The sequence below is a fragment of the Microtus ochrogaster genome, chromosome 10 (assembly GCF_000317375.1).
Source record: "Microtus ochrogaster isolate Prairie Vole_2 chromosome 10, MicOch1.0, whole genome shotgun sequence".
Taxonomy (NCBI): Eukaryota; Metazoa; Chordata; class Mammalia; order Rodentia; family Cricetidae; genus Microtus; species Microtus ochrogaster.
The window spans coordinates 1,478,590-1,493,290 of NC_022016.1; the positions used below are offsets into that span (position 1 = coordinate 1,478,590).

At 41.8% G+C, this 14,701-nt stretch overlaps 1 protein-coding gene across 1 annotated transcript in view; it reads left to right on the forward strand.

Annotated features, from left to right (window-relative positions):
* Window positions 1-704: 704 nt before the first annotated feature.
* Window positions 705-14,701, forward strand: part of Brinp1 (BMP/retinoic acid inducible neural specific 1) — a 183,590-nt gene continuing 169,593 nt past the window's right edge. The window contains exon 1 of the mRNA XM_005352591.2: window positions 705-1,030. The gene's annotated coding sequence lies outside the window, so the exon portion shown is untranslated. The remainder of the gene's footprint in view (window positions 1,031-14,701) is intronic.

The window sequence follows — 14,701 nt, forward strand, 5'->3', positions numbered from 1 at the left end:
TTTCTGCTATCTGTATTCTTGTCTTAGACTCGCTATCCCGGCATTTTTCATGTCTCTGGTGGTCCCTAGAGAACTTTGCGTTCTCTTTGGATTCCCACTCCGACATCCTTCCCGTAAGGAAGAAAATGCATACATTCTGAGAGGTTAAGTGGGCTCTCGCTTACACACAAAAACAATCTCTAACAGTCACGGGAAAACACAGAGACACAACGGGACTGAGACGTGCGTCACCCCAGACAAAACCCACACTCAGGTACGTATATGCAGTCACGCCGAGCTCCCGCATAATCAGAAACACACAGACGCTCATGCATCACTGAGCTACAGACCCGTTTCTTCTAGAATCGGGATTTGGGTTCACTGTCCCTTTGGGTGCTCCTATACAAAGACTTGCCGCGCTGTCCCCAGACCCATGAGACTTCCCCAGTGGCTAATCTTAGGCCCACCCAGGACGCCCCTCCCTCCGCGAGGCCCCACTTCTCTCCCTCCTCTTCCTCGTCTAAAGCTGTACAAAACACTCCTAGGAATCCACCCGGGCGCTATGCTCCTCCCTCCCCGCCCCCAGGCAGTCGCTCCCCCATTCATTTTCTTCCTTCGCCAGCGAAGTCCCTCCCTCTGCCTAGGCCGGCCTCCTCCGCTCCCCGCCCGGAGACCGCCGCGTACTTGGACTTCCCTCTCCATTCGCCAGCCGCCTCTCTCCCGGTCCCCACGGCTGCGAACTGATCTGGCGCGGTGGGGGGGAGGCAGGAGGAGGAGAAGAGCACAGGCAAAGGAGAGGGCGAGAGAACCCGAGGCAGAGGGAATAGTGGCCGCCTTCCGCAACTGGGATTCATGCCTGTCCTCGGGACCAGCAAAGGGGACTTTACGGCTGAGTATGAGCCAGGCTGCTAGAAGCCAGGTACCCCCACGCCTGCAGTCCCCGCGCCGTCCCCGGTATGCGAGCTGGACGCAGGGCTCTTCCAAGTTCCCACCGAGCCGAATAAAAAGCGCCCTTCCGCTGCTCTCCGCCAAAGACGGACATTGACTCCAGGTAAGGCGATCCCGGGCACAGCATCCCATAGCCCCTCTGCCCTTGGAACCCGCCCCGGACCGCAGTCTGGGCGCCCCTGCCTGCGCCTCCCTTCCCCCTCCCACCCTCGTCCGGTTTCCCTAGCCTGCAAGTTCTCGCTGCTTCTGGAGACTGGGGTCCCTGTAGCTTGGGCTCTAAGGGTTAAATGCGGGTTTTAGTAAGTGGCTTGTGTCCCCGCGCGCTCCCGACGTGTGTACCATGGTGAGAACTTGATGTGGTGCTCGTGTGTGTTTGCCTGTAAGGCGTCGTTTGCGTTTGGTGTGTGTGTGTGTGTGTGTGTGTGTGTGTGTGTGTGTGTGTGTGTGTAAACCCTATAACCTACTTTCAGCGCGATGTGTGTATTTGTGTGTGTATGTGTTTGCATTTGAGCACGTCTGTGTATTTTTAATTAGGTCTCTTCAGCTTACAGTGGGTGGAATGGGTTTCTTACTACACGATCACGTAGCCACGGGGAAGCCCGCTGTGGACTTCCTCTCAGGGTTCTGGGCTTGTTTGGGGGAGATGACAGGAATACAGACAGTGCCTTATTTAACCCAGTGTAGGTACCATTGAAGGAAAATGTCCTCTAAACCACGGGTAGTGTTGCACACTTAGACTCACTGCTTAAAATGATAGAGACATGTCCAAAATCCGAGGCAAAGAGATGCTGTCCCTTTAAATTCCACACTGGTCAGACTCCAGGATTGTGATGGGAATTTGGAGAGGCTGGGTAATGAGTGCAAAGGAAAGGAGGAAGTCAGGGATCTCCTTATCTAGTGCAGGCAAGTCTGGGGTAGAGCTCTCGCCCTGTCTCCCTGTTGACATCACAGCAGAGCCCCCCACCCTTTTTTGCGAGGGTCATCTGGGCAAGTTTGTCAGAATCTTTTCAGGGGAAAAGAGTAAGCATCCTCTGGGGATGTGCTTCTCCACCGCAGTCGCACAGGGTCCTAGAGAAAAATGTAATTTGGGGCAGCTGTGGGTGCTCGGGCAGGAGATGGATAGCGTACTTTCCTAGGACGTATTCCCTTTGCTTTCTCCATCTCAGGCAAGCTTTGGAGGATCCAAAATCTCTTCTAAAAGCTCTTCTTTCCGAGGCTCCAGGAAGTTAGGAAGATACTGGGAGAAGGGAGAAAGATTGATATGTGTGCAGAGATGGCAGTCTTTATGTGTAAGGACCAAGGGAGACCTACAATTTGTGAGGGATTGTGAGTGGGGAATCCGTGATAGATTGTTGTGGTAGTTGACTTAAACATCGGTCTGATTTGCACCTCTCAGATGATACTTGACTCTAAAATACTGCCATGGCAGGGGTCCCTGTGGAGGCTCTCGAGAAAGGGAAGACCATTTGAGTTAAAGGTTTCCTCCCTATTTCCTCCACCTTTTAGGAGCTGGTATAGGTAAATACTTTGACCACCCTACCCAGGTAGTGTTGGGCCGTGGTTCCGGAGCCAGCCATTGATTTGATTCCCGGCTGCCTCTTAAAGGCTTGCCCTACTCAGCAAAAATGCTGAGTTTTACTGCTGTTAGCATGGCTTCCAGACTAGGCAGCTGTTACTTTCTCAAGGTAAATGGCAGCCATTCTGCTTGTAAGCAGTGAAGCTGAAGACGAGGCTGAGGTGGTGGGATGCAGTGTCTCCAAAGGCTCATTGGAAAGGCCTCTGGGAGAGAAAGAAAAGAAAAACATACCAGTTTAAAAAATATTTATATATGTATATCTGTATCTTTTGAGGAGCGATAAAAGCAAACCTGTGTGTTTGTAGGAACCTGCCCCAGCTGGTGTGTGACTGTTCTACCTGCAAGCACCTGCACACATACCATTCCCTGGCTATGGGCTGATCTCTCTGGTTGAAACCTTCAGGAGGCCATGGCCATAGTCTAGACTTTTTGCAAAGCTCTGTTTTGAGCACAGCTTCCTCATGCATTTGTGGGAGGGGGTATCGACAGAGAAAGAGAAAGAGTTCTTATTATGTATTTCCAATGTATATACGATCAGAACTGGAATGCATATTAAAGAGTAAATAGGCAGGACTCTGGCTCCAAGAGAGGATGGCGATTCCCCAATATTCCCTAGCAAATTGGTGGCATGCCCAGGGCTCAGGCTGTTTTCAGCCAGACCTATGTTGTTCTAACTCCAGGAGTCATAACATTTCCTAATCCTACCTGCCTACCATTCTCCCACCCACATAACTGCTTGTCTTCCCTTCTGGGACTTGTTTCAGAGATGCATTTCAGACCTTTTCCTTGTGGAATCCTGACCCAGGAGAGACAGTGCCTAGTGTGTCTCAGTCATTCCTCCTACTTCACAAAAACATTAATACGCACGTACACATGTACACACAAGAGGTGATTGAGGAGGGAGAGAGAGAGAGAAGATAAGATAGATTCTCCTTTCACTTCCATCGGACAATTACATGCATGTGGGAACCCAAGACTATGTGACTGGGACATAGAACCAAGTAGAGCATCTGGACTATATTTGAACCTTTTTATGAGAAAAGCTTTGCTTTCTTGAGAGCAAAGTATATACTTAGCCATCTATGCAAATACTTCGGAAAATGAATTTATTTACATTAATTAAAATCTCACTTCTCTACATTCATGATATAGGCACAGGAGCATATGCAAGAATATGCAGACTTCCATACACATGACTGTACAATACAGGGCCAAAAAGTCTCCCTTCCTGTTACATTTCTTCCGCTGAGACCTAACCTCCATAGGAATTAGCTACACTGGGTAACGCATGACCTGTAGGTGGAATGGGACTCACAACCTCAGGGGAAGGAAAATCACAGTCCTTTCAGTCACAGGTGCTTCAGAAGTTAAAATCAGATTCATTTTTAAAAAGTGTGCTGCTAGTCTTTTAGATGCTCTTTTTGGAGTGCAGAAAAGTACTGAGAAACATGGGGATTTTAGGCCCATCTGCAATAAAGCCATTAACAACCTCACAACGATGCTTTTCTGGAGCTAGACCGCACTTTAGCTCCCAGAAGGGGGAGCTGTGACTCCATTTCAGCCAAGGAGAAACAGTGTGGCTATTCCAAATCAGCTCTGGGGCCCTCCTGCTGAGTTGAGAAGGCCCAGCTCAGGCTGCAGGGAATATATCTGTAGCAGCATAGGTGGGGACTGTAAAAGATGTTCTCTCTTGTGCCATTCAAATGGGACTCTTTCTTAGTGCTTTCAAGAGAGTTTATGCTATTGATCAGTCCTGTGTCTCTGAAAGAGTCGTTGCACCAAAAGACCCTGCAATGTGTGAGGAAATATTGTCTAATTTGCATGTGCTTTCTCTTCCTGGATTATCAGAGGAAGTCTTTAGCACGTATCTTATCACGAAAACAGGCCCTCACAGTTTGTCATAACATCCTTCTCTTCATACGTCCTCTGACCTAAAACCCAAAGTTAAACAAGTAAGTTAGTGAACTCCTGGTAACCATATGAACAAAAGCATAAAAGAGGAAGAGTCATCAAATATAATTTTTCGAACAACTTTTCCCTATCGTTTCTCATTATAATATTTTATAGAAAAGATAATGAATATATCATACATTGTTTCTCCATTCCACAAGCCCTAATCACATTTTAGCAACTAAAATTTAAATAGTCCTTTGAAGAAGTCTTCCCAAGACCAATCTCTTTGTCTGGATTTTGATACAATTTTTTTGGAAACCTGATTTATTTAGTTTTTGTCGCTATTTACTCTGTTTGTCAGCCACATAGGTACAGGTCTCTCTTGATTGCATCAATGTGTGCTCTTAATAGGAGCATTTTTCTTTTACTGCCTAGGGACTGGCACACAGTAATTGTTTCATCAGTGTTTGCTTTTGCATGTCATATCCAGTGTCAACAGTATGTCAGTTTTTCTCCGCTCCCCCATCTTCCTCTTTCTCAAAAAAAAATTGATCTTCATTCACTCAAACCAAAGCCATTATAGCTATAAGATTACACAACTTATCCCAACAGCTTGAGGGTACTGGTGAAGATGTAGACAGGTAGTTATATACTGTGGCCCAGGATCCTTATTATATTCTCTCCTTTAATCCGCCCTCTAATCCAGTGAGGCAGATGTACCCCCTCTACACAGCAAAGTGAAACTAGTGTGTTTCCAACTTTCTTTTAAGCAATGGGGCAAGGATTTAAACTTTGCTTGAGCATCTCTACTCCTCCACTACACAATCAACATCACTGGTCACCATTGAGATTTGCTTCTTCAACTGATGCTGGAAACAGCTGGATCACACTGTTGACTCTTTGAAGCTGATGTTATAAAACTGTTGGAGAACGTCTGGATTTATAATAAAAATACTGTTTTCAATGGGTAATTTTTGAAGAAACCTCTGAACGTTTTTCAATAATCAAACCTTTCTCCATAGTTTGGAATCAAAACTGTACTGTTTTGGTAATATAGGCAATATGTGTCTTCCAAGGCTCAATTTTAATATTAATAGTGAGTTCATTCCCACCCAAAGCAGCTGATGCTAAATATGAAGAGATTTGCAGGATTGTTTTATTTTGAGTATAAACCTTCCCATTATCTATAAGTCTCTGCAATTAAACTAATATTATTTTTTAGTCATCAGGTTCTTATGTGCTACAATCATATAAACAAGTAAATATAATCATATCATCGAAAATGTTGTCCTTTAAGTAAAAAAAAAAACCTAGAACCCTATGATATCCATTTGAAAAGCCTGTCTTACACTGCCCAATAATTTATGATCATTCTCTAGATTATCTCACCTTTAGGGTTTTGACACAAAGTTCTGAGAAAGATGTGTATTGGGTTAGGGTTGAAAGAAAGGATTTATTTATTTTCAGTAACAGTAGATGTTACCAGAGTGTTTTCTATTTGACAAATGTTGCCCTAGGATAGTACTCTCCAACAGAAAACTTTGTGAAATAAGAAAATGTTCTCAGTGCTAGCCAGTGGTACTCACCGCACCCTTAAAAGTGTTTCAAGGCTACTACTAGTGAAGTGAGTTTGATTTTGTTTAGTATTTATTTGTCTTTCATTTTGATTTATGCGGCTGTATGTGACTATTGGCCATTGAAATGGAGAGTTCAGGTTTATATATCAGGAGTGTTGCATGAACACAGTCCTGTTTTCATTGGAGCACATGTACAGAGAAAGAGACGGCTGATAATGAGTAAGCAAATAGAAAACCACACTAATTAAATCTAATATAAATGTCATATAGGTAATTAAGGACCCCATGCTAGAAACAAAGGTTGGAGATATATCTTTATATGAGTGAGTCATAAAAAGGCACGTATAGGTAATGAACTGATGTTGAGATTTAAATAAAATGGGAAATTATGCAGGGAAATGGTTTTAGGAAGGCTAAGGGAGTACAGATACCCAGTGTGTATATAGCTTTAAATGACGCAGAGTGCAATGTAAGATGAAACAGGAGAGACAGACAGAATCCACATTGAAAAAATCCTTTACAAGGGAGTGAGAGGTTTTGACATCTTTCTCTTGACATGTCTTTAGTTGAGAAGTATGAGGTCTGAGAAGAAAGGCATTCTGGAATTGACAGGAGGTCATTACTAGGTACTCTCTGTTCTGTTTTCATCATGCCCACATTTATTCCATCATTTCAATGTGTTCTGCTCATCTTAATTTCCAGGCTTGCTTAGAGTAGCACGTTCTAGAAATCTTTGGGTTTAAAAGTCAAAAGTAAATGGATAGAAAAGGGGGAAGAGAGTTAGCATGTGGGCAGGAGATAATTGAAACCTGAGGGAAAGAGTAGAATCTGACTGTGATTTCAACTTCAAAGATTTATCAAATATATTATTTGCAGAAGGACTTGTACAAAGTGGTTGAGCAGATGTGCCAGTGAACGGTGATAAACGCAGGCCATCTCACAGAAGAGATATGCAAATTCCCAAATATTCGTAATGGAATGGTAATTGCCATTTCAGAATTTTACAGAGTTTAGAAAAAGGGGAAGGCTAAGAAAGGCACATCAGAAAAGACAGTGATGAGAATGAACAGTAATTATAAGTCGTTGGAGATCACGGACTATATCTTTTTATTTTATATCTCCTTTATTTCAAAATTTCATAGGATACAAGTACAGATACATGAGGTTCTTAATTCTAATCCTGACCCCACTCAGTGTCTATAAAGACTCCTGAAGAGCCCGTCTTTTTCTTTCTAGGTTTGCCTTCTGTAAATTTAGACGGACCATACTGTTGCTTAGCTCACTGAAGAGATACTGCCGGGCTGTATCGAAATGCAACATGACAAAGTTCTTGTAGGGCTGTATCGAAATGCAACATGACAAAGTTCTTGTAAAAGCAGAGAGGGAGCCACATGAATGGTGGCTGTGCTTCATCATGAGTTAAATGTCCTCTCAGCGATGAGAAAATCTAAAGGAAGTCATATCTATAGCCCCGCTTGTGATTCAAGACAGGCTGGCTGAGTGGGATAGATGGTGAGCCACTAGTGCAACCTTTAATATCTAAGTGATTAAGTGTTAACATGAATCCCACTATCCTTCTGGAATAGAGCAGCCCAAAAAGGTTTTCTACAAATCCACAGACAGTCCTTGCTACTGAGGGGGCAAAAAAGACAATTAAGAAAATAATGAGGCCAAGGAGAAGTGAAATTAATTTTTTTATATGACAGTGAAGGGTTTTTTTTGTCTCCCAGGGGAACTTTCTTTTGGAGTTTGCAAGTGGCCTTGAGGAGAATAGCCTGAATAGGACTGGATGTGAGAAAGTGAACAGTGGTCATTGCCAGTATTGCCTGCTACTGCTACACAGGAAGAGGGAGCCTGATGAAGGCACACAATCTATCATTCTTAACAAATTCTGTACTCACATGGTACAGAGCTGTATAGAGGCATGTTGGCATCCTCTTGGGAATAGCTAAGTAACTGAATCCCCCCAAGGATGAGAGGTAGATCCATAAGGCAATTAACAAAAGTGAGATGCAATCGTTTTTGTGTAAACTGTAAAGGTTGGAACAGCAGGGCTCCAAGTAAATGGCCCATCTGAACAGCTAGAACCCTCTGTAAGGGTTAAGCCAACACAGGCCCCAAAGGCTTTCTGAGATATAATTTATCTAGCATTTCAGAGGCCTAGAAAATGAGTCAGTGGGGAAGAACAGATCCTTTGTGTGGGTAGTGTGGAAAACCAGTTTACAGATTACAAGTTGATTTGGATGGAGGAAGGCTTCATACATATCCGGGGGATAGCTGCATTTTAGAGGACCCATCCTGTTAAGGGATAAGTTCTCAAGTTGCTATATTAAGAATTAGTCATCTGCAAAAATAGATGAAATGCTTGATGCCTGTGGAAATCCCTGGAGTATCCAGAAGCCCCACAATAAATCTGGAAGACCGTTCTGAGAACGTAACTGAGACCACAGCCTTGAGCAAATATGTCGCTGTTTACATGGTACTGGGTAAACTAAATTTCTCATAGAATTTGATGAGTTCTGAGTTTATAGGCATACTGCGGGGAAGGGGGGGCACCTACAAGGAGCCTTACTCGTACCATAAAAACATCTGCACAAGTACAAAAGTCATTTAAAAAGAGGAAATCAGCATTTTGGTATGTGTAGACATGTGGGGGAAAGATTGAAAAATAGATCACCTGGCAGGGCTGGTAATGCGGTACTGCCTCCAACGCATTCTGAAGATACGACTCTTTCAGAGGAAGTGGTCATCACCAAGTGCAGTTTCTGGACATGGCTGAGGCTGGGGAGGACTGAGAGCATTATAAATAATTTTATTCTGGGTACATATCAATAGGACAGTGTCATTCATAGTGCAGTGAAGACTTACAAATGATTTCTGGAAATATTAGCAAGCCAGACACATTTTTCTTCATTTTCTCCTCTCTTTTTTGCATGGAAAAAATACGGGTCTTCACCCAGAATATTTAGGGGTGACTGAAATGTCCCTACTATAAAACTACTCCTGACCTGGTGCTGTGTGTGTCTAACTTGTTTGCTTTGTATTCCTTGTACTGTAATAGATATAGAGTAGATTTTTGTTGTATATTGTCTACAAGCACAGAGGAGGTAGAATAATCCCCCATTTTGAATATGTGAAAACTGAGGTGTGTAGCAGCAGTGTTCCCGGTTGAAGAACAAACAGTGAGCCCATGGTGTGGTATGGAGTATTTGAACCCATTCCTATCTGACTAAGAGGGATTGAAAGCTTGAGGCCTGGAGTCTGAATACCTGTGCTACCACTTACCAGGCCTCTGATCTTAGCCAGGTTAACTAATGTTCCCATGTCTGTTTCACCATCTGTAAAATGGGGAGAACAATAGCAACTCTGTATGGAAATGAGATGACAATGTAATGACTTCATTCGGGAAGTGTTTCATACGGTACCTGGTCAGTTGTCACAACCACATAGCGTTAATCATTTTTGCTCCTCTTACTGCTGTGCCCTGATGTATCAGATTGAGCATTGTCTGAATTCTTAGGCTTGTGTTCAAACTGGAAAAATCATACACAAAAGAGATTACTTTAATGTTTGAGACATGACCTTGCAAAGGAAATCTTAGGATCATTTTTACAAACCAACTCCTTCCCAGCATCTCACAGTGATACAGCAGTGGTTGTAGGAGAGACTGAGAAAGTGTGAACAAATATAACAGTATACAGAACTGCTAAAGTAGAATTTTTACTTCTGTGTTGCTGTGGGTCAGGAAGCAAGTGTAGACAGGTCATTGACCATGAGAGCTGAAAGTCCATATAGGTCTGTTTAATTTTCTTTCCTTTTTCTTTTGTTTTATTTCATGCATGGAACCATTTTTTTTAAGGTAAAAGAGAACCTGAGTGGGCTCAGGTACGCCAAAATTCTGCAACCTCTCTTCCTGCATCTATCTACTTCATTTTTTTAATATGTAAGGCCAGTGTTGTCCGTCGGGTTTACCTAAAAGCATGGATGATTAACAGTAGCTTGATATCATGTTGATCTTTGTCTTCATGATTCCCTTCCAAGGCATTAATGCCATTTATTTTATCAAATTCCTGAATATCTTGAAATGATCGTTTAAATTGCATGTATCCTTCATTGTGATACGCCAAATTTAAAATTATTTTTTCCAGTTTCCCAACAAGGACATTCTGTCTAAAATATGGGAAATTGACTGTAGGATATGCAATAAGCAACAATAGTAGACCTCAAGCCCTTGTCTATTAAATGTGATGTTCTTTGCCTGAATTACCACTTTTCCTTGCGTTAGCCTAAGGTGTTGTCCAGCTAGTAGCAACTTCCAGCCTGCCCTCACATGCAACTTGGTGGCTTCTTATAGTGGAGGTTGATGACTGCTACTATTGTCTTGCGTAGGGTCAGTCATTGCAAATCATCAGCCATTATGTCATAAGACTTTGCCCTCCATTCTGATCTTTCAGATGTTTAAAGTGTGAAGGCATCTATTGTATTTGCTCCAGGAAGAATTCTAAATGGGGCTTCTGGAAGGCACTTCCTAATTCTTTGCTAACAATCTGCATTTTACTTCCTTCCCTTCTTTATCTGTCAATATCCTGAATATCTTCCACTCTTCCAGTAAGGTCTTGCTGCCAGTTTCATAGCCTCTTAAAATAGTAATTTAACTTCACAATGCTTCTGCAGGAAACTTTAGCTTAGCCTGTTTATTTGCACCCTAATTGTGTGAGTTCAAATGCTGCTGAAACCAGGGCCAGCAATCATAGAATAAACCATTTTCTAACTCTGAGCCAGAGCTAAGTGCCAAGATCTTTCTTTTAATGGAAACAGTGACTGCAAACCCACCCGTGATAGCAGTGATTTCACTGTCACCGTTAAAGGGAACTTAAGAAATTGTCGGGTGGAAATGGCATGAATTTCAACAGCCAGATGTTGCAAGATACTGTAATATTTCTATGGATATTTCTCTGACTCTGTATCTTTTTTATAATTTATGCACACACACACATGAATTCAAGAGAATTGATGTTGAACACTTTGGAAATAAGTAGAAAGGAGAATTGTAGAGATACTGAAAAATGCTCAAATAGTTGCCTTTTCATATTACTGGCCCATGAACTGAGTCATAATTGTAGGATCACCTGTTATTAGAAGGCAAGTAGGTAGAACTTTAAAATGGAGAACATGTATGACTCCACCTGTATTTTCAAAAAGAATATTAGGGGGCGGGGCCAAAAAAAGAGAAAATATTCCTTTCCCATTTAAAACAAGAGTAAGCAAGTGTGGGAATAAATTGAGAGGCAAGGAGCAATCAGGAGGGATGTAAACTGGAAGACAGTGAGAAAAGCAGGTTAGTAGAAACATGTCCAAAGCCACAGAGAAACCCTGTCTCGACAAACGAAACAAAAAAAAAAAAAAAAAAACAAACAAACAAAAAAAAAAGAAAATGCCACAGTTACATTCTATCCTACTAAAAAGAAATAGTTTTGGTTGGTTTGATTACTTTTTTGAACATATAAACAAAATGCTGCAAGAGAAATGAAGTAAAATTATGCAAGAGATCGAGATGTAATCCAACAAAGCTTTACCTTGCTACATGAAAATAATGATGAAGATGATGATAAGTAAGAACAAAAGCAGCATGATGTCAACCAGCATCACCAAGATGTCTCTATTTTTGGTGCTGATGCTGATGATGCTGTAGTCAGCTGTTTTAGCAGTAAGTGCCATCCAGGCAAGCAGTGCAGGAAAGCAGAGGCTCCCCTGAAGTGTTAGAAATAAACATGCAACACACTCATGGCTTGTAGTTGCTTCATTTTAAAACAGAAGACTAGAGCTAGCAGGGTAAATCCGTGGTTAACGTACTTTCTGACTAAATGTGGGAGTGGAGTTTATAGTCCCAGACTTCATGTAAATGCCAGATGGACATGGTCATAGCTACAGTCCCAGGGCTCTGTTAGCCCTGTCAGGAAGGTCTGAGTTTTCTGGCAACTACGTCAATGACAAAGGTAAAGAATAATTGAGGTTGACTTCTGACAGCACAATCTGTGTTTCATATGTACACACATGTGTGCCTGCGTGCATGTACACACTAAAGAAAAATAAATAATACAAGGAGAATGTTTTATTGTACACTTCTTTGTGTCAGACACTGTTCTAAGAGCACTGAAAAAGGCAGTGAACACAAGGGACTAAGAACCCCTAATATGTATGCTCTAATTGAAGGGAAAGTCGTTATATAAATAAACAAGCAAAATATAGTGTGTGTCAGATGGTGATAAGCGTAATAGAGAAGAGAAAAATAGAACATAACTAGAGAAGGAAGGTGGGAGGGACAGATGGCACGGTGGGAGAGGGCATGCTAATTCATGTAAATAGGGAAGGGAAATGCCCAGAGAAGTGCTGCCTTTTGAAAAGAGGTCTGGGGGTGATCCAGAATACAGCTGGCACATACCCTTGGAAGTAGCCTTCTAGGTAGAGGTAGCCAGATCGAATCTTCTTGACACCTGAAAGTAAAAGAAGGGAGAATTGCAATTGGTTGAGAAAGTAAATACCAGAGGTTGGACCATGATCCGGTGTGATCTTTTAAAGCAAGATCCTGTGTAAGGAAGCCAGTGTAACTAAGGTGGAGAGAGCAACAGGAATGAGGGGGGAGATTCTCTATCAAGAGACCAGGTGCAACATTCAGACACATTGCCAAGTTATGCTAAATTTTACAAGGGAAGTATAAATGCTTCTAAATTAAGAATGTGACACCCCATCTAAGAAATCAGATGTGCAGAGTCTATGAAGAATGTTCTTTTTGAGGACAAAAGAAAATTGTAATGAAACAAAGTAGAGAATAGACTCTGTTTGAGAGGTATCCTTATATACCAGGAGATGAAATGATAGGAAATATCATTTATACAATGGACTAGCAACAGGACCCTCCATAAAGTTTTGATGTGAGAGTGAATATCACATACAGAAAGCACTTGGGAAAAGGTCTTATGCACAGCAAGTACTCCATAAACAGCCCTTCTGTTTGAAAGGTCCTTTTATGGAAAGGGGACCTTTCCATATTGACTTACTTTTTGGTGAGCGACTGAAGGAGCATAAGAAACAAAATATCAAAGAATTCATGATTGTTGAATGAGATGCACATATATATTACTGACTATTTTTGGATAATGTGCTACGAATGAATTTCGTTCTTTCTTTGATGCTTTTCTGTATTTCCTTATATTCTATAATGAGTGTGCATTACTTGGGTAATCAGTGCTTTAATTAGTAGGATTAATGGGATTAATGAGCTATCCACGGTAGGTTAGAAGAAAGACTGAAGCTTTGGGGAATCCATGAATGTAGTTATCTCCATTCTAAGTCAAATTTAGATGGCACACCTTTTCTTCCTCACCATTGGCTTGAGTGAAAATATTCATATAACATTGGTGATTGTCTAAGTCATTTGTGCTTTCTAATGAACAAGAGTAGCTCTTCGTCCTTTAAAACAAAGTAGTGCCACCTTTATATTAAATGCAATGATTTCCAGAGTAGAGGACACTTTTTGTGTCATTGTTTGAGAATCATGGGTGACTTAGGAGTCCTTTTTCAGTTTATTTTGAATTTTGAATACATTACTCTCCTGAACTTCCATTTTCTCATGTATGAAGTGAAGGCTTGAGGATCGTAGCACCATTCTGAAGTCACTTTGGAAGTAGGGAAAGGGTGATAAAGTGAGATAAGCCCATCTCTTCACCTTCCGTCTGCAACCAAGTAACTCTTCTTACTTGCTTTGCTTCATTATATTTGATAAGATCAGAATATGAAGGTTCAAGAATTTGACAATGACTTGAACACATTGTACTCAACTTCTATTGCTATTTAAGACATTGTATTGAGATCTTTGCAAGCCAAGTATGTCTTAGACATACCCCTGGGGGTTCCTGGGAAGAAAAGGCTAGTGTAAAACTGTTCCCTGTCACCTTTGTTATCAGAATGCACAGCATACATTTGCTGTCGGCAGATCAACTGCTATCACAACAGTATGTTCTGTCTTTAAGATCGGCTCCAATGGAAACATGTTGTTTGCGTAATAGAACTCAGGACTAAAAGTGTGTCTCTCTGAGTCTTCCAGAAAGGTGAAGGCTAGGGATTGCCCTGGAGATGAACATGAAAAATTCAGGCTCCTGGGAATAAATGAATGTGGTAAACATGGTAAACCTAATAAAGATTGTTTGTCTTCATCCCAGAATCATAGAATATTAGTGCTATGCTAAGATTCTTAACACTCTACATAACTGGTCCACTGTTTTGACAGGTAAAGAAATCAAGGGCACAGCAAATGGTTCAGAGTGTAAATAATGTGCATCCTTTATGTACATCCACAAGCATAATGACCCAAGTTCCGATCCACTAAACTACTGTAAAGCTGGACAGGGCAGCATGCAACTGTTATCATAAAACTCTTATTGCAAGGTAAGAAGCACAGGCAGAATTTCTTGAAGCTCACCAGTATACAGCAGCAACTACCAAGAGACTATACCAAATATGGTGAAAGGTGAGCATTGACATTGATGCTTGAGGTTGTCCTCTGATCTCTACATGTGCCAAAATATATATACACACCTGAATACTGACAGCACATGCTCATACCCTCCCCTCCTCTCTCTTTCCCTCTCTCTCTCTCTCTCTCTCTCTCTCTCTCTCTCTCTCTCTCTCTCTCTCTCACACACACACACACACACACACACACACACAC